We start from the raw sequence: 26,728 nt of genomic DNA, 5'->3' as shown, positions 1-26,728 counted from the left end.
GAGATGAAAGTATATGAATGTTCTTTAAAAATTATATTTTAAAGTTGCTACCTGTCACAAATATTTTCCCACAATATCATATGCAGTGGTGCCTCACACAACGAACTTAATTCGTTCCAGGAGCAAGCTTGTTATGCGAAAAGTTCGTTATGTGAAAATCGTTTTCCCATAACAATACATGTTAAAAAAAATAATTCGTTCTGTAGCATAAAATATGCTAAGATGACATAAAAAAAAATATGCTAAGATGACATATTTTTATTTATATACATCTAAAAACATAATTTTTTTAAAAAAAAACACACATTTTTTTAATTTTAAGACAGACTAAGTAGAGTCTACCGAATCTTGCACATCTTCATCCATTTTCTGCTTTTTGGCCGATGGTTTCACGAAAAACCTGTCCAAAGTTTGCTGTGCGAGGCGTTCGTTATGCGAGGCACCATTGTGTATGATATGTTCATTAGTTTGTAGTCATCAGACATTTCAACTATCAGTCCACTTATCATTCAGTTGAGCTAAGCCAAAGGTTCATGCTGAAACTTTATTAGTTTCCCCATGGCTTTTAAAGATCAAGAACATTTTCAAATTTTACCTAAGGATTCCATATTAACCTTTATGCCACATGAAACGGCAGGCCTGTTGAGCACCTGTGGCTGGTAGGCACAGAAGCTAGTGATTGGTGCTCTCTTGCTTTGCAGGCAGTTTCCTAGGATTCATGACATTCTCAGACATTAAAAAGGTAAAAATTGCATTTTGATATGCCTAAAGGAAAAAAAATGATCTTTGCACATTTTGTTCTTGACCTTGCTTCCGAGGGGATTCACAGGTGTTCTGCTTTGCACTGAGAAAAAAAAAATAAAAAAATAAAAAATAAAAAATAAAAAATGAAAGTAAAAAAACATATCAGCACATTCATTTTTGTTAGGCTTTTTAGTATAGAATGAACTACTTTCTGGTTTGAACCACTAAAGTGTACATTTCTTTAGTTTAGATTATACTAACATAATCACTAATTTAAAATTAATTATTTAATGTATTCAATAACTGTTCTATCTGGATTTTATTCTGTAATATAAAAGAGGTGTGGAGAATTCATCGATAGGTTAAATGTCTACCAAGTCTGTAAATATTTCTTCCTTACTTGACATAATGTTGAGCTTATCTAAAATGCATTTTGGGCTTTTAGAACTGGACATCAGTGGAAATGGAAGTGTTTCTCTCTTTTGTTTTTGGATTTTCACAAATTTACTATTAATACCACTCACTGTCCTTGAAGCTATTTTGCTGAAGCATCTAGCTCTATGTCTATATTTAATTATTCATATATTACAATAAAATATAGAAGACTAAGTTATGGAGAAAAGAAAAATAGTTCTACCTTCAATTTCTTGAAAACCAGAAAAAAAAGAAAGCAAAATATAATGTTTTAACTTTCCTCATAGAGCTAAATATTTTTAACATTTGACACATAATCTCTGATTTTATAAAAGGAGAAAAGTAATACATATGGTACAATTTTCCCACATGCTAATATGTATCTACTATTTGAACATATCTATTCAAAGTATATTTTCACATAAAATTGAAAAATGACCCATCAGGAATAGTGCATCAAACGAATACCTAATGACAAAATGCATACTGCATCCTTCTTTGCCCCTTCATTGAAAGTCCAGTGTATACACCTGAAGACAGTAATGAATTCAGAGAGCCCTGGCTCCAAACCTGTCTCAGCTACTCATACAATTTTGAATCTCTGTTTTTTTATCTCAAGAGAGAGATAATATCCACCTTTCGTGTCTGTTGATTTAATCAGATAGCATATGTAAAGCTCTTAGAAAAACTGTGAACATTTGGCAAACACTTAAATAGTAATAATTAATGATAACCATAGTAAATGATTTGAGCAAAAGTTTGAGTTTCAATCAAATAATATTCACTGCAATGTTTCTAGAAATTTTATTAATAAACGTAGAATATGCATCTAAACAGAAAATAATTACACGGTATTTGAGAATGTAAATTCAGAAGATATATCTGTTCATTAAAAACAAAACTTTCTCCATTATCTGCTTGTGTGTTTTTTGTTTGTTTGTTTGTTTTTTACCTTAAGATACATAATATAAATATAACAGCAAGTTTATACCTAATGGTTCCAAAATTTTCTGATATTAATTCATTCCAATTTTTACTGAATTAGATAATTTAGATAAACTTAAATTAAATACTAGTTATAGCCACCTTTTTGACTTTGTGCAAAAGGGTTTTTAGTATTAAGGTTTAAAAGTACTAAGCATGATTATTTCCATTTTATTTTAATAGGATAACTTTATATATTCATGTATTTTAATACTCTCAACAACCTTGAGAAAAGTACTATTTCTTTAACAATTTACAGATGATGACAAAGCACAGAGATGGCTAAGGAACTTGCACAGGGCCACACATCCAAAAATTGAAAGGCTCAGATTTGAATGGAGGCCTTTTATCTCAGAAGTTGTAGAAATTAACCCTCACCATATTAATTGAAGGGCACAGTGCAATTAAAATAACAATTTTACAGTATTGTGTTTTATTTAATAATTATAAATTGTATTTTAGGCTAAACAAAATAAAAATTTTCTAATAAACATAAGAATGTATGTGTTGGTTTTTTTTCCCCTCTCAAGTCTTACAGTTTCAGTGTCCAGTTATTTCACCTTCTCAATTAAATTTGTTCTTAAGTATTTCATTATTTTTGATGAAATTTAAATTACAATACTATTTAAAGATTTATTAAACAATTGAATGTTAAAGCAAATAAGTTATTAATTGTTTAAATAGGACATGGGACATTTTAACCCACAGTTTGAACTCCTTCACTGACCCGTCATTTTTTTCATTTTTATTTTATTTTTTAAATATTAAATAAACATTTTTGAATTGCTTAAAATAAAATATTTCCCTAAGATTTCTAAATTTAACTTTACATTGATAAGTGCTATTATTACCAGAGAGAATTATAGTGTGAATTACAATATTCATCTAGTATTTAAAGAAAATATAACAAACTAATGAAAACTAATATGACATATTATAATGTGTCACTACTTAATCTATATGATATAAATTTATCTGTTTTATAATGCTTCTGTCAGAAATTATCAGGAAAAGAAACTCAACTATTTTTAAAAAAATCTCAATTTGTTTTGCTGCCTTTTTTCATGCACTTTTGGAGAACATTTTAGAAAAAAATAAACTACTCAGGGAAAAATATAGAAGCCATTTTTCAAATGTGTTGTACCTTTTCTGTTGGGAATGAGGAGTGATAGTGAGGGGATTAACTTCAGGTTTATCCTTCTTTTTCCTAAATCATATGAGGTTGGGGGAGAAACTACTTTTTCTTTTCCCTCTGCTAATTTTTTTTTTAATTTTTTTTTATTCAACACTATTTTATATTAGTTTAGGAGGTTATGTTTTAACTTTATGGTTTCATGTAACATGACTGTAGCTTATCAGTTTATTTTAGAAGTGTATATAAAGAACATTTTCTTGAAAAGTAAAAATTAATTTTAAATAACAGGGCTTACATTATATTTTAATTGTCAATTAGTCAATATTCTCCAAAACATAATACCTCTATTATTATAATTTAAAAAATGTGTGGAGGGGTGGTATAACTATCTTTTTATGTGTTCTTTTGTTTGTTTTCTTGCCAATTTTTATTCATGAAATTAGAGAGTGCCATGGAGCTTTGAGTGATATTTGGCCAAGATATCATTTCATGGAAGTTAATTAAATGAATACATTGAAACTGCATTAACTTTTATTTGATTGTTAATTTGTTAATTAGTCAATTATCAGTAATGTAATACTTCCATATTTACAATAAAATGTATGAGAGGATGTTGATAATTAACGTTTGTTTAGTTTAAATCTCAAGTTACTTATTTCAAAAATGTAATTATTTTTATTTACTAGGCATTTTTTCAATAAAATTCGAGGAGGGCAAATGCCTTAGAAAAATATTTGAGCAGATAATTTCAATGACCTTATGCAAATTAAATATCTCAAAACTTGATCTAAGTTCAGATTTCTGTTTCTTTTTTTATAAACCATAATGTTTCATTATTCTCATTATAATGCTTAGCAATATGAATTAAAATTACTTATTTATTATTTACTAGAAGCCCAGTGCGCAAAATTCGTGCACAGGTAAGGTACTTAGGCCTGGCCAGTGATCAAATTCCCTGCCTTTCTACCTCCCTGCCTCCTCCTTCCCTCACCACCTACCTGCCTGCATGCCACCACCACACAGTTCCCTGCACATCCCCGCTTCCCCACCTCCTCCTTCCTTTGCTCCCTCAGCACTCTGCCGCTGGTTGCCCACCATATTCCACGTCACCCCCTAGTGGTCAGAGAACATCATAGTGAGCTATTGAACTCACAGTCTCCTAATCGAACTCCCGAGGGCACACTTTGTATATTAGTCTTTTATATATTTAGATAATCATAACAGTTACTGACCAGTCATTGTCTTCTTTTTACTGTTGATTAGCACTAATCAGATATCTATAATTTATGTTCTTAGGTAAGTATAAGTCTTTGAACTATTTCCTAGTAAATTGCATTTTCCTAACTAACTAGCTGATTCTTTGTTTCTCTGAAAATTATTGAGAACACTAGAGGCCCAGTGCATGAAATTTGTGCACGGGGCTATGGGTCCCTCAGCCCAGCCTGTACCCTCTCCAATCTGGGACATCCCTCTCACAGCCCAGAACTGCTGGCTTCCAACTACTCTCCTACCTGCCTTCTTGATTGCCCCTAACTGCTTCTGCCTTCCAGCCTGATCACCCCCTAACAACTCCACTGCCAGCCTGATTGATGCCTAACTACTTCCCTGCCAGCCTGTTTGCCCCTAACTGCCCTCCCCTGCAGGCCTGACCCACTCCTAACTGCCCTCCCCTGGAGGCCTTGTCCCCCAAATTGCTCTCCCCTGCAGGCCTGGGTCCTGCCCAACTGCAATTCCCTACAGGAATTGGTCACCCCCAACTTCCCTCTTCTGCCAACCTGGTCACCCCTAACTTCCCTCCCCTGCAGGCTTGATTGCCCCCAACTTCCCTCCCTTGCAGGCCTGGTTCTTCTCATCTCCTCTCCCCTGCTGGCCTGATTGCCCACAATTTCCCTCCCTTGCAGGTCTGGTCCCTCCCAACTGCCCTCCCTTTCTGGCCATCTTGTGTCCACATGGGGGCAGGATCCTTGACCATATGGCAGCAGCCATCTTGTGTGTTGGAGTGATGGTCAGTCTGCATATTACTCTTTTATTAGATAGGATAGACGCCTGGTGCATGGGTTGGGGCCAGTTGGCTTGCCCTGAAGGGTGTCCCGGATCAGGCTGGGGGTTCCCTTGGGGTGTGGGGTGGCCTGGGCAAAGGCCGGTGGTGGTTTGCAGGTTAGTCATACCTCCTGGTGACCCATGTGGAGACCCTGGTATCTGGGATATATTTGTCTTCTATAATTGAAATTTTGTAGCCTGGAACAGAGCCAAGCCTTTTGCTTGCTCCGTGGCTGCTGCCATTTCTGTTTGGATTTGTTTACCTTCTATAACTGAAACTTTATAGCATTGAATGGAGGCCTAGTCCAGGAAAGGCAGGTGGAAAGCTTGACTTCCTCCATTACCTGGGAAACCCAAGCTTCCCTCCTGCTTTCTGTGGCCACAGCCATCTTGGTTATGTTTATTTGCATATTTCCCCTGATTGGCTGGTGGATGTGGCTGGTGGGCATGGCTTGTGGGTGTCGCAGAGTGATGGTTAATTTGCATATCACTCTTTTATTAGATAGGATAATGTGTTAGGCACAATTAAAGGCTCTGAGGATATAAAAAACAAAATGAAACATTAGTTTTTCTTATTGAATATTCTGTTAATTTATACTTGAAGCAGTAAAGATGAATATGGAAAATTAGGGACAAAAGTTAAAAATACAAGAAAAATTACAGTTCAGTTGACTCCACTGATTAAGTAAAAGATTTTTGACTGCCTGGTTTTGGAAGAGGAAGGAGGAAGGAAGGATACAAAGTGATTCAAGGATAAAATTTGGATGTGATGTATATATCATCACTAGTATTTTGATTGTGATGAGTGTATACAAGTGACAAAATTTATCCACTTGTATGCTTAAAAATGTTCATTATAAACCTACTATGAAACAGTCCTTCAAGTTAGTATAACTTATTTAAGGTAATATAGAACATATAGACAAAAATTGCAGAAAAAGAACACTCACAGTTCCCTGAGATTGTCAGAGACCATTATTTGAGCTTACTAGACACTTGATTTTACTTTGACACATGGGTAAGGTGAAGAGAGATGAGGAAGAAACAAGGAGAGCAGTGCATGTCAATACAGAGAATCATGGTTCTCCATCTTCATTAAACATGAAAACCTTAGAATTTTGTTAGCAACTCATATATTTGTACTGCATATTCAAAAAATCTATTTTAGATTTGAGGTAGGCATATAGTTTTGCATTACAAATATTACAAAGTAAAATATCTTGTCTAGCCAGCATAGCTCAGTGATTGAGCATTGGCCTGTGAACCAGGAGGTCATGGTCTGATTCTGATCAAAGGCACATACCTAGATTGCAGGCTAGATCCCTGGTGTGGGGCATGCAGGAAGCAGTGATCAATGATTCTCTCATTATTGATATTTCTATATCTCTTTTTCTCTTATATCTATATCTATATCTATATCTATATCTATATCTATATCTATATCTATATCTATCTATATATATATAGATAGATAGATATAGTATAAATTAACAGAATATTCAATAATAGATAGATAGATAGATATAGATAGATAGATATATCTATATCTATCTATATCTATCTATCTACCTATATATATATATATATATATATATATATCTATATAAAATCTCCCTGGTTATCTTAAGAGAGTTAATATTTGGACCATAGGTTGAGGAGCTTGGCTGTAATCAAGGAAGGATCTCCAAGTCATAAAGCTTGGGTTAAACTAAATATGTAATGGCCAGTAATAATTCACTAGCACTTTTAAGTATCCACATATATAAAACTTCAAAGAAAAAGTAATGATTGAAGTTTCATTTGGATTTATAAATTCCGTTTGGGCACTAAAAAATATTTAATTCAATCTGATGTTTTTTACTATAATGATGAATGAGAGTCTCAAAATTAATTTTTTACTTGTATATTAACAAATATGTTTATAAATGCCTTCATTAAATACTTGATTTTTCTCTTTAAAAATATGATATTTCCCTAGAAATTAAAAGAAATGTCCTACACTATTCTTGATTTATTAAAAGTATGCAAATGATTTTAAGACATGTTTTCTAATCATATTTTTAAAAAGTGGTATTTTCCAATGCTCAACTTTATTGGGCAGTTCAAATTTAAATTGTACTGTGATCCCTGCTAAAAGAAAAAAAATAAAGTAACAATCACATCTGGCTTAGGAAAGTAAACAAATTAATTTTATTTTGTTTGAGGTTGACGTTTTTCTCCAAAAAAATACTGATTCATGCAACTGTTAGGTTTGCATGCATATAACACAACATTCTCAGATTGAATCCAATTGATTTTCTATAACAATAGTCAAGGATTTAATACATCACAGGAATAGTGCAACTATAATAAATAATCCTTTCAAAAAGAAAGTGGTTTTCTTCCCCTTAAACACATAAGTATCATTTGTTTTTGCTCTATCTATGGAAGGTAAAGTGTTCGGAGTCTTCAGTTTGTAATATCCTTAATCCCTAATCATTTTCCATGAAACATTGTTTTTCTTCTTACCTTCTTTTTAGTATTACTCTGAGCCAATTGTGCAGACTAACTTAAGTCTGAATGAAGGCCAATGGATTTGCATTTTAAAAAGAAAAACAAATTGCTGCTACTCCTGATAAGTCTAATGAAGCTGATGCCATAGAAGTGACTCACTCTACTTGTCGAAATCTAGAAGTACAGTGCACTATGGGGACCTGGGTCCACACTGCAGTTAGGAGAACCACAGAAAAGTAGCTTTGAGGAATACCATGTCTCCTGAAAAAGAAAGCTAACATGTCCCCTACTGATACCCTGAAATACAACTGTGATGAGTTTTGCTATATTTCATATAGTATTTCAGCAACAGTCTTTCTTGATCATTTAATGTTACTTATTTGAATGAAATAGGAAAACATATAACGATTTATTTATATGTGTTTTATAAGAAGTCTGTACTAAAAGTGACTTTTATATTGATTTCTTATTCATTTTCTGTCCTTTTTACACATAATTTGCCAGTATAAAACTTAAGCTGAGCATGCACAATTTGTGTGTTTTTACAAGCAGTTTTTAAAATATTTGTGTAAAGATAACCTCAGGCTTACATTTCAAGATCAACAGAAAAGTCACTAGGTTATAATTGTACAAATGCAACATGGGGAAGTGAAACAGATTTGGATAAAGGAAAATGAAATACAAGAAGGAAAGAGGATCAATTCACATCCTAAAGATTAATATGATGTGATGAGTACATTTTATATTATTGTCATAAAGTTAGAGGTAATGTTACCAATCATAATTACTGATACTTTTAAGTGATTACCATAACTCATGAACTTTCTTAATACTTTAAATATTTTATCTCAGAGGAATTCTGTCAAGAAATATTGCTATTATATTATTTAAGGTATGTATTAGGTCATTATTTAAGATATGTATTAGGTCAATAAAAATACAATTTTTTATTTAAGATATCTATTAGGTAATTTTCCCCAAGAAATAAGGTTAAAAAAAAAGGATTTATTCTTGGAATCTGACTGAGGTTCCCAATTTTGGTCACTAAAGTTGTCCTTTGCCTCTTATCCATACAATTGGATGGATATCCATGTATTGAAAATTGGCAATAGCTGTTATTCTACCTATTTAATTTATTTAACAAATCATTTTTTTCTTTTCTTCTGTTACATTTCTATTTTAGATACATAGGCAATCTATCTCCAAATACCTTCATTAAATGTCCTATCTTTTAAAGCTTTATCATCCATTCGGACTGCATTATAATGCCTGCTGCCTGTCACCACATCACTTCTGCTCACCAACTTCTAAGATTCCCTGCTGATTATAGCACACGATTTAGCAGAGAATGGAAACTTCAGCTAATTATGAAGAGCCCTCTCAATTCAGACTACAGTCACTTGGCCAGGAAGCTTATTTGGTTGCAGCATCATCCCATCCATCAGAAGGTTGTAGGTTCCATTCCCCTGGGCACAGACAGAGGCAACCTATCCATGTTTCTCTCTCTCCCTTCTGCTCTCTCAAAAATTAAATAAGACTGTATCCCCAGGTGAGGATTAAAAAAACTAATAAAAAAGTCTGACTACAACCTACATCCTCCCACACCATGCTTTATCTCACATTTCTGTGTATGGCACTAAATGCAAATCACTACTGATTGAACAGATGAAGTTTAAAAGGCAATTTCTCTCACAAGGTGGTCTATTCATTGTTTTCTGCCTTGCATCCACACTCTTCCTTCCACTTTGGCTATTTCATGTCATTCAGTGAAATCTATCTTCCCACTATGTTATTAGTCAATGGCTCCAGAAGGATGTTAAAATACATAAAAACTGTACTATATCCACTTAGCTAGGCCTAGGTTTTCTATGAGAACGTCTATGAATTCCAATTAACACTCACTATGTTAACTCATTTGGTACCTATTTTATATTGACTGTAAATATTTAAAATTTTTGTTCCTGGATAAAAATCCAAACTTGTTAAAGTTTATATTTGTTATTCTCCTTTCAAAAAATATTTTACATTTGAAGGGCTAGAGAAATCATTTACTGTAAATTTGAGAAACTTCTGCTTTCAAGCTATGTTTTTTAGAGTGGATCAAGTGGGAAATAGTAAAGAAATAACAGTAGCAGAATTAAAATTTCAAGTTATTACACTAAGCTGTCCTTTTTCTCAGAAGATGACAAAGTTCCTACAAACCTAGTGTAGTACTTGTACATAATTCATCTTAAAGTATAGTGAGAAAACGGTGATACTTATAGTCTTGCTGAAGTAAATGAACTGACTGGGGAAATACTACTTGAACCTGTCTTTATAAGTGTGCTTGTACTTGTTTTTATAGATCACACTATTACTCCTTCAAGGCAAAAAAGGAATTTGGTTTCATTCCTCTGCTATACACTTGAAGAAATGAGTGTGATTTTCTCTGTGATAAAGTGCACTTGATGAAGTCCTCCTTTCCTATATTGACTTCTTACACATGCCACTTAAATGTTACAAAAGCATTAGGAAAAGGACAAAACTGAATAGAGTATTTTAGGAGTTAAATACATTCACAGTACTTTAATAAATAAGCTGTGACTAATAAATTGCAGGCTACAATTTATATATAATACTAGAGGTCCGGTGCATGAAATTTGTGTGCTTGGGAGGCAGTGGGGGGGGGAGGTCCCTCAGCTGGGTCTGTGGCCTCTAGCAGTCCAGGACACCTCAGGGGATGTCTGGCTGCTGGCTTGTGGCTGGCTGGCCTTCTGCTGCTGCATGGCCTGCTGCTTGAGCTTCAGCAGCTATTGCATGTACAAGGGCTGGGCCACTATGGTCTGTCCTGCAAACACCATTGAGTAGGTGAGTGAAATGTGGAGGCGGGTTCCCTCTGAGCTCCCTGTGCTTCCCTGAGTCGCTGAGTTGTTCAGACTGACTGCCTTCTACAGAGAATGGCACCGGGATTGGGCCTAAGCTGACAGTTGGACACCCCTCTTGCAGTCCGGGACCCCTTGGGGGATGTCCGACTGCCTAAACCAGCAGACGAAGATCTCCTGAGGATGTAGCAGTAAGCCAAGCAGCAGGTGGCCTGGCATCGCACCACTCACACTTATCTTGGCCCTCTGAGCCTTCTGCCGCCACTTGATAGTGCTGCTGCAGAGTTGGGAGAGCCTCCAACTGTGGCAGCTGCACTCCCCAGCTGTGAGCCGGCTTCTGGTTGAGTGGTGCACCCCCTGTGGGAGCACACTGACCACCAGGGGACAGCTCTTGCATTGAGCTCTGCCCATTGGTGGTCAGTGCACATCATAGTGACCAGTCGTTCTGGTTGTTCTGCCATAACGGTCACTTAGGCTTTTATTATATAGATTAGAAGCCTGGTGCATGAAATTCGTGCACGGGGGTCAGGGTCCCTTAGCCAGGCCTGCACCTTCTCCAACCCGGGACCCCTCAAGGGATGCTGACTGCCAGTTTGGAGAGGGTACAGATTGGGCTGAAGGACCCTCTCCTCCCCACACCCCTCTTACACCCCCCACAGTGCATAGATTTTGAAGTACTACAACTGGCAGAATTTTTTAAGAGTATTTCATTGCCTTATTATGGTGATTGGAAAGCAGGCAATAAAGACACATATTTCAGACTGTAAAGCTGGCAACTGTTGAATGAATGAGAGTCTCTGAAGATGTAGCACCAAGAAAAATTCCAGGAAAACTCAGACTATTGTCATTTATTGTAGTTTATTGGCAATTTAAAAAAAAAATTGTTCTGCAGAAAGATGGGTTCATGCTAGCACTAACCAGTTTGCAAACAAAAAGGAAGGGAAGATACCTTTAATAAGGATTATGTTCACTGCTCATGTCCAGCAATATAGATTACTTGAGAGTCCACTGAACTTGGAATTTCCAGAGTTAATCAAATCAAGTCCTTCTTTATCCTCAGGGAAGCAGTATCAATATTACATGATAACTTCAAGAAGGCATCATTAGCAGAAGATAAAAAATTATAAATAAAAATTGTTTAAAACATTGTAACAAATCTTTATGAATTTGATAGACATGTGTAATCCACCCAACTAAAATGAACAGGTTTACCATAATGTCTTTCTACACATTAAATTAAAAGAGAAGAAATGGTCAAAGGCACAGAACAAGAGTCTGAAAGTAAAAACAAACAAAACTGTTCAAGTTTAAATTTGACATCTAGGTAAGATCGCTCTTGTAATTCCATGTCCATGGAATTGAGAGAAAGCAAAGACAATTATTAAATTCAATTTCCTATTGCTAAAAAAGTAAAGTTACTCAAGGGTTGAATTAGCCTGCCACTGTTGAATCAACAGCCACCTTTCACCCATTTGCACTCTATTACAGGAAGCTGGGCTAATTGTCATTTTACTGAGACACAATTCATATCACAAATGATGTAATGACACAATTATAGGTTATTTTTAAATGAGGATAATATATGAGAGAAAAGAGACATAAAACAATTAAAAATCTTTATTCAATTTTTAACTTCATGACACTAAAATGACTTCCTCCAAATCAAACTGTACACAAAAGTTGATGTGTAGTTGCCTGTGGCTAGAGGTAGTGTGAGGTGGGGCTTATGGGAGATAAGGAAGATGTTCTAGAACTGATTGTTGTTAAAGTTGCACAACTCTGTGAGTGGATTAAAAAATGTTGAATTGTACATTTTAAATGAATGGATTGTAAAGTGTGAATTATATCTCAATACAACTGTTGAAAACAAAACTCTATATTGAGGAGCCAAATTACATTCAGAATGAAATAATCTTAAAATGACCATGTACTATCCACTCTGTCAGGCTGCCTCTCCTTTTACCACAGATGCCTAAGTGTATAGTCAGCTGTCTACATGCAACAGGGGTTTTTGAGAGCTTGTGAAGTAGAACACCCAGTGCCTTTAGGTATGTAGAGGGCAACATTCTGCTGTGAAGTGAGGAGAGAAGACAGACTTCATACCAGGGAAAACTGATAGGACCAGGGCAAACTTGAAGTATTAAAAACTGTTGGTAGGTTCATGGATAAAAGTTCAAGAATTCCTATAAAGTAATGGATTTTGAAATATGGTATCTTGATAAGATTTACTTTGTCTAATTCAGATTAAATATAATATATTTTCTCTGGTATGTTACCATTGATTATTCGCCATAAGAACCAAATTATCATTAACCCCAAGGATTTTTGCAGTTAACAGGAAAAAATAAAAACAGTCTTACAAGTACCAGAGTTTATATTTGACTTTATGTCACAAATAAATATTGAGGGGTGTTTTTTGTTGTTTGTTTGTTTGTTTGCTTTTATTTTTCCTGACTAATGATGAGGTTAAATAAAGTAAAAGTAAGAAAATTATGATTTATAGAAATAAAGAAACTTGATATATTTTTTAAATGATTGCTAATAAAAATTGAATTGCTTTCAGTAAGTGATAATGATTTGCTAGTGCATTTGTTTTCTACCATTTCCAATCCATATAAAAGGCTTTCTATTAAAATTTGGTACTTGAAAGTAATTATTGAGTATAAATTTTATTATCTATGTTAAAAATCAGTTAAGAATTTAAGAATTTAAAAGAATAGTGTCTCTTCGGTACAAGGTATTTAGGGTTTAATGTAATACCTGCTACTTTAGAGCACGTAGAATAAAGCATGCCACTGACGACAATTAGGAATCAGCAGGACTCAAGAGTTTTTATGCCATTTTGCGTTTTATGTGTTTACAAAGCTGCAACAACCTATTGGCATTTAATTCCATATTTACTGTCTCTGGTGTCTCATTGCACAGCAGGACATGGAATGAGCAATAAACATGTTATCGTAAGTATTGTACTGAATGAAAATTTAATTAAATCACAACTTCTTAAAAAGTGTCTTTTCTGTGTCACCCCTGGGTTTGACATCACAATCTCAGATATTCATTTTATCAATGTATCCACATTGAATTACAAAAGCATGCTGAAATAATTTGGTGAATATTAAAATTTCAGAAGAATAAAAGATTCATTTTTAATATATTAACACAGGAAAGAATTATTTAATTTCGCTGACTTGAAAAAGTATACAGATATATAAAATATTAATTTTCTGACTTACCTATACACATACTAAAGTTACATAATAATAACATCAAAGATATAGTATAAATATTATTTAAAAATATTCTATCCTACATAATAAAAGTCTAGGTGTCTTTGTGCAACGTCACCACAATAGGGCATCAGGGGAGAGCAATTATGGGAGAGCAGGCCTGCAGGGGAGGGCAGTTAGGGATAACCAGGTCAAAAGGGAGAGCACTTAGGAGTGATCAGGCTGGCAGGGGAGTGCAATTGGGGGTGACCAGGCTGGTAGGGGACGGCAGTTGGGGGTGATCAGGCAGGCAGGGGAGTGGTTAGGGCACTATCATGCTGGCAGGCAGAAGCAGTTAGGGGCAGTTAGGAAGGCAGGCCAACAAGCAGTTAGGAACCAGCAGTCCCTCAAGGATTGGGCCTAAACGGACAGTTGGACATCCCCAAAGAGGTCCAAGATTGAAGAGGGTACAGGATGGGCTAAGGGACATCCCTCCCCTCCGTGAATGAATTTTGTACACTGGTCCACTAGTATTATCATAAAAACCTGAAGACTTCATTGCATCTTCATGTTAAATGTGAGAAGATAGTAGAAGAAAAGTTGATTAATCACAGAAGAAATCTAGATATTAATAAGAATTTTGCTTGATAATAGTAATAATGGGAGGAATAGTATAGCAAAGCGATAGACCTCATATCTAAATAATTTATACCAAATGAAGAAAATATAGATTATTAATCAGATGAAGAGAAAGTTAAATATTAAAAACAGTTAATAAAGAGTTCATGTTCAAGGAACTCAACTAAAGTAATGAAAGAAATACATAGAAAGATCCAAGTCAGAGAGATAACTTTATCCTATTCCTCGAAGAAGCTGGGGTTTCTTTGGAAGAAAGGAATAGGGGGAATAAATAGTGAGGGATGGCTACTTGAATTGGGTGGTGAATAATATATTGTTGTATCAAGAAAGAAAGAAAGAAAGAAAGAAAGAAAGAAAGAAAGAAAGAAAGAAAGAAAGAAAGCAAGCATAAGTAGCAATAGCATAAGATAGTGAGTTTAAGTTTAAGAAGCCTTCACATATATCTTCTTCTCAAGTTTAGAATTGATTTCAAGTCCAATAGCACTGAGCATATAAATGATATATACAGTGAAATATGTAGTGAAAATGGAGGAAGACAACTTTAAATGGAAGCAGGTTATTACAGTTTATATGTCAAGGTTTTGATACATAATCTTAATTAAGTTTGGGAAATTAGTAAAATATAGATACATAGACACAGGAGAAAGGAAAATTCAATTTTCAATTAGTTTGTGTCCTTCGGCAAGATATCAAACATTTTATGAATTATTTGACCTGCAAAATGTATTTATGCTTTTCTTATAGAATATGTATAATACTTAAGTCAAATAGTATATTAAAAATCTTATCACTGTGCTGACAACCTAATAAATTCTTTAAAATGCTAGTTTCACTTAGTTAAAATTATTTCTCCCTGTGCTTAAAAATTATGTAAAATATTAAACAAATATGCAAATATAAAGAATGACAATGTCAGATAAAATTTTCAGAAAATAATGAAGCACCTAAAATATATAAAAAAAAAATGCTGAAAGTCATTATCCTTGTGTTTCTTGTAAATCTTAAAATAGAGAAAAGATATCATTTAAAAATATATTCATAGAATTTAAGATGATGTATGATTCTGCAGGAAAATGAGATTTTTCATAATATAAAATTGGTGTTTAAAATCTTGTTCTTCAGACACATGTTGGATTTAGACATAAATCTTTAAGCTTTCATGGAGGGGATGCTTTGGAGAATGTTGATAGGATGTTACCAACTAGTTAATATATCAAATAATACAAGATTCTTTATAATTTCTTTTAAGATCAAATAAGTCACTGAGATGTTTGAATAAACTTGTCTTATGTAAGTAATACATGATTCTCCCCCACCCATTTAGCCTTTCTTAATCTGACTCTCTTTCTCTATCAATGTCTCTCAGCAAAATAAAAACAAAATGATTCTCTTTGAAATGCTGTGTTATAGTATTTTGCCATTTTTAAAGATTTTTAGAAAATTTAAATTATCTGGACCTCCCATGAATAAGCACTATGTAGATAGAACTATATAATCTCTCAATTAGGATGATGAGATGAAGATAACAATAGAGTTGGAACTAATTTTCTGAATATTTACAGAATAAAAGAGTACTGCAATTCTGACTTTTTAACTAGTATATTTTACTATTCTGATTATCAGTGCAAATATATACAGTGAAAGCAAATTAAAAGGTAATATGAAAGGGTCATGATTGTATAGAAAAATCTCTGATACTTTTTACCTTACTGAAGTGACAAATCCCTCTTTGAATGAAGTCATGTATTTGATTCCTCTTTCAATCAGCTACTATCACACTTTTAAATAGGATTATTAAAAAAAAAAAAAAAGGTGCCTTAATTTAACTTTGGTATATGTAAGTCGATCAGTGATAAAAATAAATATTTTTGACATTTGTCTCTACTGTGAATACCATAAAATAAATAAAATATTACATTTTATTTATAAAAATGAATAATATGCAAATTAACCATCACTCAGCCATGCCCAGCAGCCAATTATGAATGAGTATGCAAATTAACCATAACCAAGATGGCTGCATCCACAGAGCCAGTAGGAGTCTTGGGTTTCCCAGGCAATGGAGGAAGCCAAGCTTTCTGCACACCCTGGCAAGTCCAGGCCTCCATATAAAAGCTACAAAGTTTCAATTATAGAAGATAAATAAATCCCAACAAAAATGGTGGCAGCCACTGAGCTGGAGAGAGCAGGATGCTTGGGTTGCCCCTGGCGATGGAGGAAGCCAGGCCTTCCACACACCCTGGCAGGCCCAGGCCTCCACTCAAGGTTATAAGTTTAAATTATAGAAGATAAATAAACCCCAACAAAAATGGCTGCAGCCATGGAGCAAGCAGGAGGCTTGGCTCCGCTCCAAGCTACTAAGTTTCAATTGTAGAAGATAAATGAATCCCAGATACCAGGTCCTCTGCTTGGATCCCCAGGGGGTGTGGCCAGCCTGCAAACTACCATAGGCTCCTCACCCAGATGATCCATGCCCCAATGGAACTTTCACCCTGCTCTGGGAAACCCTTCAAGGCAAACCAACTGGCCCCCATCCATGCATCAGTCCTCTATCCTATCTAATAAAAGAGCAATATACAAATTGACTGTCACTCCAACTCACAGGATGGCTACTGCTATGTGGTCAAAGATCCTGCCCCCATGTGGACACAAGATGGCCACCACAAGATGGCCAGCAGGGGAGGGCAGTTTGGAAGACCAGGTCTGCAAGGGAGAGGATGATCAAGCCTGCAGTGGAGGGCAGTTAGGGGTGACCAGGCAAGCAGAAGAGGGAAGTGAGTGGCAATCTGGCATGCAGAAAAGGGCAGTTGTGGAGGACCCAAGCCTGCAGGGGAGAGTAGTTGTGGGGAGGGGGGAGTCCTGCTGGGGATGGCAGTTAGGGGCGAACAGGCTGGCATGGGAGCAATTAGGTATCAAACAGGCTGGCAAGAGAGTAGTTGGGGGTGATCAGGCTGGCAGAAAGAAGTGGTTAGGGGCAATCAGGAAGGCAGGCAGGTGAGCAGTTGAGAGCCAGCATTCCTGAAGGGATCCCAGGTTGACGAGGGTACAGGCTAGGTTGAGAGACAATCCCCCTCACCCCATGCACAAATTTCATTCACTGGACATCTAGTATGTATATAAAAATATAGCCCACTGTCAAACATCTAGTGAATATACAGGTGATTTCCATTTCTTTAAACTTGTAAAGAATGTATAGTTTATAATATGTGTTATATATGGAAAATAGCTAAATAAAAGCTAAAGACATCAAAAAGTTCTGAAATAAACAGATTTTTCAAAATATTTTTTAAATTGATTTTTAGAGAGAGGAAGAAAGACAGGAGTGAAAGATGGAAACATCAGTGATGACCCATCAGCTGCCTCCTGCACACTCCCCTCTGGAGATCAAGCCCAAATCTGGGCATGTGCGCTGCCTGACCAGAAGTCAAACCAGCGAGCTCTTGGTGCATGGGTAGATATTCAACCACTGAGCCATGCTAGTTGGATGTTTTCTTTGCTGTGCAGAACCTTTTTAGTCTGATGTAGTACCACTATTTATTTTTGCTTTTGGTTTCAAATCCAAAAAATAAATACCAAGACAATGTTCAAAGACCTTGCCTCAATAATTTCTTCCAGAAATTTTATAGTTCCATGTCTTATTCAATTCTTTAACCCACTTTGAATTGACTTTTGTGATCCAGTTTAGTTTTTTTTGCATGTGGCTGACCAGTTTTCCCAGCACCATTTTTTGAATAGATCATACTTTCCCCATTGCTCATTCTTGGCTCTTTCGTCATATATTACTTGACCATATATATGCATGGGTTTATTTCTAAGCTACAGGTTCTGTTCCATTGATTTATGTGTCTGTTTTTATATCACTGCCATACTGTTTTGATTATTATAAGTTTGTAATATAGTTTGAAATCAGAAAATGTGATTCCTCCAGCTTTGTTCTTTTTAAGATTGCTTTGGCTATTTGGTGTCTTTTGCACTTCCATATGAGTTCTAGGTTTGTTCCAGTTTTGCAAAATGTGATATTGACATTTTGATAGGGATTGCAATGGATCTGTAGATAACATTTTAATGATAATAATTTTCCCAGTCCATAAGCACAGAATACCCTTTCATTTATTTGTGACTTCTTCAATTTATTTTAACAAAGTTTGGTAGTTTTCAGTGTACGGACTTTGAACCTCCTAGGTTAAATGTATTCCTGATTTATTTTTATTTCCAGTGTTCTTAAAATGGAATTGTTTTATAATTTCTCTTTCTGATAGCTGCTAGTGAAATGCAAAAATTGGATTCTAACATGTGGTGTTCTTCTGGGCAGGATGATTCCCAGGTCCTTGTCCAGGTGAAGTCAAAGAAGGAAGCCACGGACAGAAGGTGATATAGGAAAAGATGGATATTTTCTGAGAAAGAAGCACAGACTCCTGTGTGGGGAGGGGGAGAGAGACCCCCTAAGTCCCTTTTTTCTGTTTAAAAGCTACAGTTTTTTTTTCTGTCTTGATATCCCCTCAGATTGGTCACTATAGCAGCTTCAGAGCTCAAACCTCAGGTGCAGTTCCCCTCTACTTCTCCCTTATTGTTTTCCCATTCCCTTTGGCCTTCCTCTTCCCCTCTGAACCAGTGGATTCCTTCCCTTTATTCTGTAAGTGTGTACCTTCTGCAGCTCCCAGCTCTGTAGCCTAGTGCTTTTCCCATGGACCACTTAATTCCTAAAATTTCCTAAACCTCTAAACCTACCTAGTTTACCCTAAAAACTCCTTTCACTAGTATTTAGAAATGTAGCAAATTTTTCTATATTGATTTTGTTCCTGCATCTATACTGAATGTGCTAATTATTTCTAACTCTAACTTTTGGTGGAATCTTTAGGGTTTCTATATTTAATATTATGTCATCCCCAAACAGAGGCAATTTCACTTCTTTCTTTCTAATTTAGATTCCTTTTAGTCTTTCCTTGTCTCTTTGACAAGAACTTCGACTACTATGTTGTATAATAATGGCAAGATAGGTCATTATTTTCTTGTTCCTGATCTTAGAGAAAAAGCTTTTAGCTATTTATTGTTGAGTATGATGTGAGCTGTGAGTTTGTCATGGCCTTTGTTATCTTTAGTTACAGTCCTTCTATACCCAGCTTGAGATTAAAACTTATTTATTTATTTATTTATTTATTTATTTATTTTACTACAATATTTAAAGTTTGGTTTTGGCTGTTGTTTTACACAAAAGATGGACAGATTTCAGAAAAACATAAATTTATTAATGTAGTAAACTCTTATACTATATTTATATTTTAAATTACCTTGAAAATAACTTAACTAGTGAAGTCAAGGACTGTTTAGTTGAGTTCACACTTGAGAAAAACATTTTCAAGAATTATGAAATGAGTATAATACATATATCTCAGTTTTGCCCAAACTAAATTAAATTGGTCATTAATCAACAGTTTAGGCCATAATTCTATATCAAAGTATGTATCTTTGTGAGAATTAACAAATGTATACAATTGTAAACATTAGTACTAAGTTTTTGGAGTTTGCTAATTACTATATATTTATAAAATTTATATATACTATTTCAATTATATTTTAGAAATGTTAGAAGTGAGCTAGACCTAAGAAATACTGAATTTGAAAATTTGTATTGAAAAATAAAAATATGTCAATTCTGTTTCAAATCAATTATTTAAAAACAGAAGTTTTATAGTATGAAGTAAACTTGGCAATTAAGCCAATGATCCTCATGAATTTCAAATTTTTGAATATGGGAGTTTTTAACATCTTAAAGTAGCAACCACAATGATAATATTTAATATGAATTATTTAATAAGGATTACATTATTCAATATCCATAACAGAACAATAAAATATATATTATTTAAAAAATAATAGCTGAGACTTGGGGAAAATGGATAACTTGTTTGCTTAAACTTAGAAATTTTAGAAGGAGCAAATCCATACTTTAAGTAAGTAGCTAATCTAACATTCAAGGTTAGCACAGATCTCTGAAAAGTTAACATATCTTCTTTCAGTACTGCATTAGTTGATACATACTTATATGAAAATATGACAACATAAATTAGTCATTTTCAATATATACATATTAGTACAGTTTATAGTTTTTGTTAAGTTTCAGAATATTTTACTATCTTGTGCTTTACAGTATTTTTGAAACCTGGACCAGTTACATGGATACTAATTGTCTACTTAAAAAAAAAAAAACATGGAAAAGGACAATATGTAATATCATATTCAAAATGTTATTTAGTATAATATTTTCCTTTTACTGAGTTTCAGGTTGCTAATATGGCAGTTTTTAGTATATTACTTATGGATTTATTTTAAACTTTCACTTTTATATTCAGAGGAACCACGGTTTATTTTGATAGCATATTAACATGAGTGTTAAACTAAGCAGAAATACAATTAACTTCTATGGAGACATGGAAATGTCAAAGACAAAATCACTTAAAGGATGCTTTATGGTATTTCTTCATTGCCTCTTTAAAATATGACTATATTCATAGTACTCTGAAACCCCTCCCTCCCCCCATTTATTGCACTTCATATTCATCCTAATTTTTAAGGACTATAACTCCTACTTAAAATAATTTATTACATTGAGTACAATGTATAATGTTAAAATTGCCATCATTTTTTAGAGGATCAAAGACCTGACATGCCATGTTGGAAAATTATTGAAAATAAATGCCTTTCCTCAGAACCTTGTTTTTCTAAACTAATGCATAATTCTTTAAAAAATTCTTCATATGACAACATTATCTTCACCACTTGACTTTCATTTATGAAGTAACCCTGTACAAATGTTGCACTTAGAGTTGAAAATATTTCAAATCAAGTGTTTGTACATAAAATATACTAGTGCACACAATCTTCCTGGCTATTTTCTTTCTATCAATGATATTTTATTTACATTAGTGTTTTTAGCAACCATATCACACTAGTGATTTGCGTTAACCTTGAAATCCATTAAAACCCATTGATAATGTTTACATATGCTCCTGGGAAGGCAGCATTTCACTTTTATTTGTTTTGTCAGTTATTTCTGAAACAGATTTCTCAAATACTGCTTCAATCAATTCAATTTTTCTTCAAGGTTCAGATGGTCATTTAAGAAGATCCATAGTTAATTAATTTTTAATCAGTGTCAGACACCTTCCAACTACACAGGCAATTTCTGAAAGATAAAGCATAGCAAAACACAAAACAACAAAAGAATTATTACTGACTTACTGTTACAGGTTGAAAAGTTTTATCCATAATCTCTTTCTCCATGTTTGAAGTAACAAATCCCTGTGCTTGTGGATTAACTTCTACTATTTTTCCCATTATTCACAGTCACGACTGTGGGAAATGTTCTCAGCAATAAAACCCTAATGCTTGCCTTTTACTTATTTTTGCCTTATATAGCAATATTGTCCCTAGCTCATTCTTTGATAAGCTATGCATTAATCATCTAGAAATGTCTCTGTTGTTGACATAAAAAAAAAAATCTTAACCTGCAGAGAATTTGTATAAAAGTGTATTTGAGCCAAATTGATGACATAAGCTGGGGAGCAAGATCTCAAATGCTCCAGAGGATAACGATTTTGCAGTTTCTTGTATGCATTTGAAATTAAGGAGGAACCATAAGGAAGATCACAGAAAGAGGGAGAGCACAAGGAAGGCAAGATTGGATTACAGGATAGTTATGCTAACTTGCTCTCTTGAGGGAGGTTCCAGTTTAGAAGCAGGGAATCTGAAAAGAGGCATTTCAAAGGCCTGTTAACCTAGATGCACAAAAACAATGTATCTTTAGCAAAGATAAACCTTTTTACTAAAATGCGATATGCCTGAGGCGTGACAACCCACCATGACCTTCCCAGTTAGGAACTTATAATCAGAATCACCCTGTGAGATTACTTTCCACAGAATGCTGCCCCCCCCCCTTTATTTTTGGTCCTCACCGTGTTCTCAATTTTTTATTTAAGCGAACTGTACTCGTTCAGCGAAAGTAAAATACTTACTTTGCTTGAATTCTCAATTTCTTGCTCCATCTGCAGTTTTCTGGTATTAGTAAGCCCAAAACAGGGCATTTTCTCATTCTCAAGTGCTACATTCTCACCCCTTTTATAACACCCTACTCAACAATCTGTCCTCTCTTGAAATTTACACCATTTCTTATCATTTATAAATTTCTAAGAGACACTTCAACATTTCATGAAGGATTTCCATTTTCAATAAAAATTATTCAAGTCCCTGATTTCTCTTTACACAGACCTCTATTATTATTTGATAAAAGTGAACAGGCAGTTGGAAGGAAGCCTAAGAGCAACCTTCGACACATTGTAACTACTCAACTGCTTTTGATTTGAGAAGGTACCCCAATCTCTAATACAGCCCTTTTTCATTCATTCTTCTGCTGCTCCCTTATTTTTATCATTATTTTATTCTTTAATGTGATCACTATTTTTCTATCCATTATCTCTTTTCTAAACATTCTCCCTAACTAATCTATACTCAAAATAACTTGCATAACCTATTCATTGATTAAACTTACTATCCCATCATTTTAATAATTGTTATACTCAATCAATTTCAAATTAGATATAAAATTAGGAATCAATTTTCTCTTCTACTTTTTAAAACTCTTAAATATCAAAGGTAAAGGTAACCTTGCAATGATGGACTGCATTAAAAACAAACACATATGTCTCTTGGCCTTCCTTCTGTCCTCTTTTGAATAGTACCTATTTAGGTCCATGCCCATTTTTTGATTCGGTTGTCTATCTTCCTTCAGTTAAGTTGTATGAGTTCCCTGTAAATGTTGGATATCAAACCCTTATCGAAGATAACATTGGCAAATATGTTCTCCCATGCAGTGGGCTTTCTTGTTGTTTTGTTGATGATTTCTTTTGCTGTGAAGAAGTTTTTTTTATTTATTTTATTTTATTTTATTTTATTTTATTTTATTTTATTTTATTTTATTTTATTTTATTTTATTTTAATGTAGTCCCATTTGTTTATTTTCTCCTTAGTTTCCATTGCCCTAGGAGCTGTATCCATGAATATATTGCTTCAGCAAATGTCTGAGATTCTGCTCCCCATGGATTCCTCTAATGTTTTTATGGTTTCCTGTCTTACATTTAAGTCCTTTATCCATTTTGAGTTTATTTTTGTGTATGGTGTAAATTGGTGGTTTAGTTTAACTTTTTTTGCATGTATCTGTCCAATTTTCCTAACACCATTTGTTGAAGAGACTGTCTTGATTCTGTTGTATGTTCTTTTCTCCTTTGTCAAATATTAATTGAGCATAGTGATTTGGGTCGATTTGATGCTCAAAGTCACTAATCATCTGAGAGATGCAAATCAAAATGACAATGCAGTACCATCTCACACCTGCCAGAATGGCTATCATCTACAAATCAACAAATGACAAGTGCTGGCGAGGATGTGGAGAAAAAGGAACCCTTGTGCACTGCTGGTGGGAATGCAGATGGTGCAGCCACTGTAGAGAATAGTATGGAGTTTCCTCAAGAAACTAAAAATGGAATTCCCATTTGATATATGCAGCCCTCTGTTCAAAGCAGCGCAATTCACCATAATTAATAATTGTAATACCTAATCAATAAAGAAAAAGGTAAATTAAAAAAAAAAGAAAACAAAAAAGTCCTGCTAATTCATTCTTAGTGCTTGTCCTAGGATTTCATCAATTACTTTATTCAAATCAAGTTAACTTAATTTTTTCTTATCAGAGAAGTAATTCCAAACAGTTGCTACCTTTTCAAAAAGGAATTTCCTGAGGTTTCCAGGTAAAATAAAGGATTTTCACAACAAACAACTTTTCTTTTTATATAAGCACCTCCCATATATTGCACAGGTATCCTTTTACTAAAAGCTATATGTATTTGTCATTCATATAAACTTTAATATATCTGTAGGTTCTGTATATTTGTTGTTGTATCTAGCAATCCAACTCTTAGGTTACCATTTCAGAAAATGATCTCATCTTCTACTTATTATGAAGATCAAAATACCCCCATTACAGTATACTTCTCTTTATTGTTCGTGGTTTCTTCTTCAAATATACTGTAAAATATATATTTTTGTATTTATTTTTCTTCTGGCAGTAACTACCACAGTTCTCCCCTCACATGCATGTGTTTTTAGATCTTTCCATGCCATCTGCTGCATAGCCCATAAACATATGGAAGATTGACTTTTACTACAAATATGTGGTTATGTATATCTTCTAACATATGTTGTTTTTATTTTAGAAGATGGGATGATAAAAGTAAAAACAAAGAGTAATACAGAGGTGTATACATTCAGTGTAAGGCAGTGGGGAAGATGATGCCGGCTTATAGGACCTTTAATTTCATAATTTGTGGCCCAATGTTGGATTTGTACAGTTTGAGCTCTGAAGCTGCTTGCAGATCAGACATGCCTGCAGAGCCAGCAGCCCCTGTGCTGATTGTACTGTTTGATAAATTGTACTCCTTGCATCGTTATTAAATAATACTTCTTGTACTATGATTGTGTGATCAAAGAAAGCCCTTTTATTCAACAGGCCTGAGCAGAAACTGGGATTGATTAATGCTTAATCATATATTACCCATTGTTCTCGCTCACAACCCGCTTGCTTGATCACAGATTCAGCCAACCTTTGAAAGTCCAGTTGCCCCCACCAATCAGAAAATAAATTATATATGTTTGTGGTCTTGTTTCCCCTAGCAACCATTTTCTTTGATCAATAGCTCCTTGCCCTATCGCCTTCATTTTGGAAAGTATTCTGGGTTCATTCATAGCCAGGGCTACATTTCTGGTTTGCAAATCATTACCTCAATAAATTCTCTTTAAATTTCTTTTAAAAAGTTATTTCTGGACTTTGTTAATAATAAATTTAATTCCCTCTCTCCCTCCGTCTCTCCATCTCTTTCCATATATATGTACATATATGTGTCTGTGTACGTATACACATATTATATATACATATATGTGTATATATATGAGAATTCATATGGTAAATGTGAATATATGTAGATACATATTTTCTATATGTATAATGATATATAATATGCATGTACACTGAGTGGCCAGATTATTATGATCTCTGAATGCCTAATGATCTGGCTACTCAGTGTATAACATATATAATAAAAGGCTAATATGCAAATTGTACCTGCAGCCAGAAGTTTGACCAGAAGGCAGGCCGGCCAACCACCCATCTTCCCTCCCCCTGGCCAGCCTGGCCGGACCCCACCCATGCACAAATTCACGCACCAGGCCTCTAATATATATATATATATATATATATATATATATATATATATATATATATATATATATATACACACACTGAGTGGCCAGATTATTATATGTTCAGAGATCATAATAATCTGGCCACTCAGTGTATATTGAGAGAGAATAATATTCATCTTCCTCACTATGTCATACTTAAAATGTACACCTCTCTCTCTGTTACCCTTATCATCCTATCTTTTAAAGACAACACTTTTCCTCACTAGTTTTGCTACTTAACTGTACATTCATCACTTGTCATTGAGAGGGTTAACTTGAAATATAGGCAGACAGGGCAGGGGTCCAGGGGAAACAAAGGCAGGTGGAGCGTAGGCAGGGGCAGACCTGGCAGTTTGAGCAGCCTAACCAGAGGAACAACCAAGCAGAAATAGTAAAATGTTTCTGGACTCAAAGCAGGAGGCATAGGAAACAGGGAAGGCCTATAGCAACAAGATGTACAACACATATAAACAGAGAAAGTTCTGCACAGTGACAGAAAAAGAACATAGAAACGGAACGTTCAGGTCTGTTGCCGGGCAAGAACCAATCAGGTGAGGACACAGGTAAAGACAGAGCAGGCCTGTGGCAAATGCATACCCCTGGACCAGAAGGCTTCAGTGGGCAGCCTTGGCCCCCCGTCCCCATGGGGGAGTCTGAATCTGCTTATAACAAATTTTTCATATTTTTGCTTAAATTTTCTGGTCTGTGGAGCTCATTCATCAGCATTGGGAGACAGGACCCTGGGAAAAAGCCCTTGGCTCACCGATCTGGCTAGCATCATATTGGAGTTTTTCTTCCTCTTTATGTACTGCGTTTTTCCCTCAAATTCCACCTTTTGATATTGAAATTGAGTGATTTTCAAATTGTACTTAATGTTTCCTTCTGTGAAGTTTTATGTTATTGATTTTTTTCTTAAAATATTTCTC

At 34.6% G+C, this 26,728-nt stretch overlaps 1 long non-coding RNA gene across 1 annotated transcript in view; it reads right to left on the bottom strand.

Annotated features, from left to right (window-relative positions):
• LOC311618857 overlaps window positions 1–21,853 on the bottom strand; it is a 61,086-nt gene extending 39,233 nt beyond the window's left edge. Inside the window, exon 1 of the long non-coding RNA XR_014794387.1 lies at window positions 21,756–21,853. This is a non-coding gene — a long non-coding RNA (uncharacterized lncRNA). The remainder of the gene's footprint in view (window positions 1–21,755) is intronic.
• Window positions 21,854–26,728: the final 4,875 nt, after the last annotated feature.

Source organism: Pipistrellus hanaki, assembly GCF_964339955.1.
Source record: "Pipistrellus hanaki genome assembly, chromosome: 3".
NCBI classification, from domain to species: Eukaryota; Metazoa; Chordata; class Mammalia; order Chiroptera; family Vespertilionidae; genus Pipistrellus; species Pipistrellus hanaki.
This window is presented reverse-complemented; position numbering and strand designations above follow the sequence as displayed.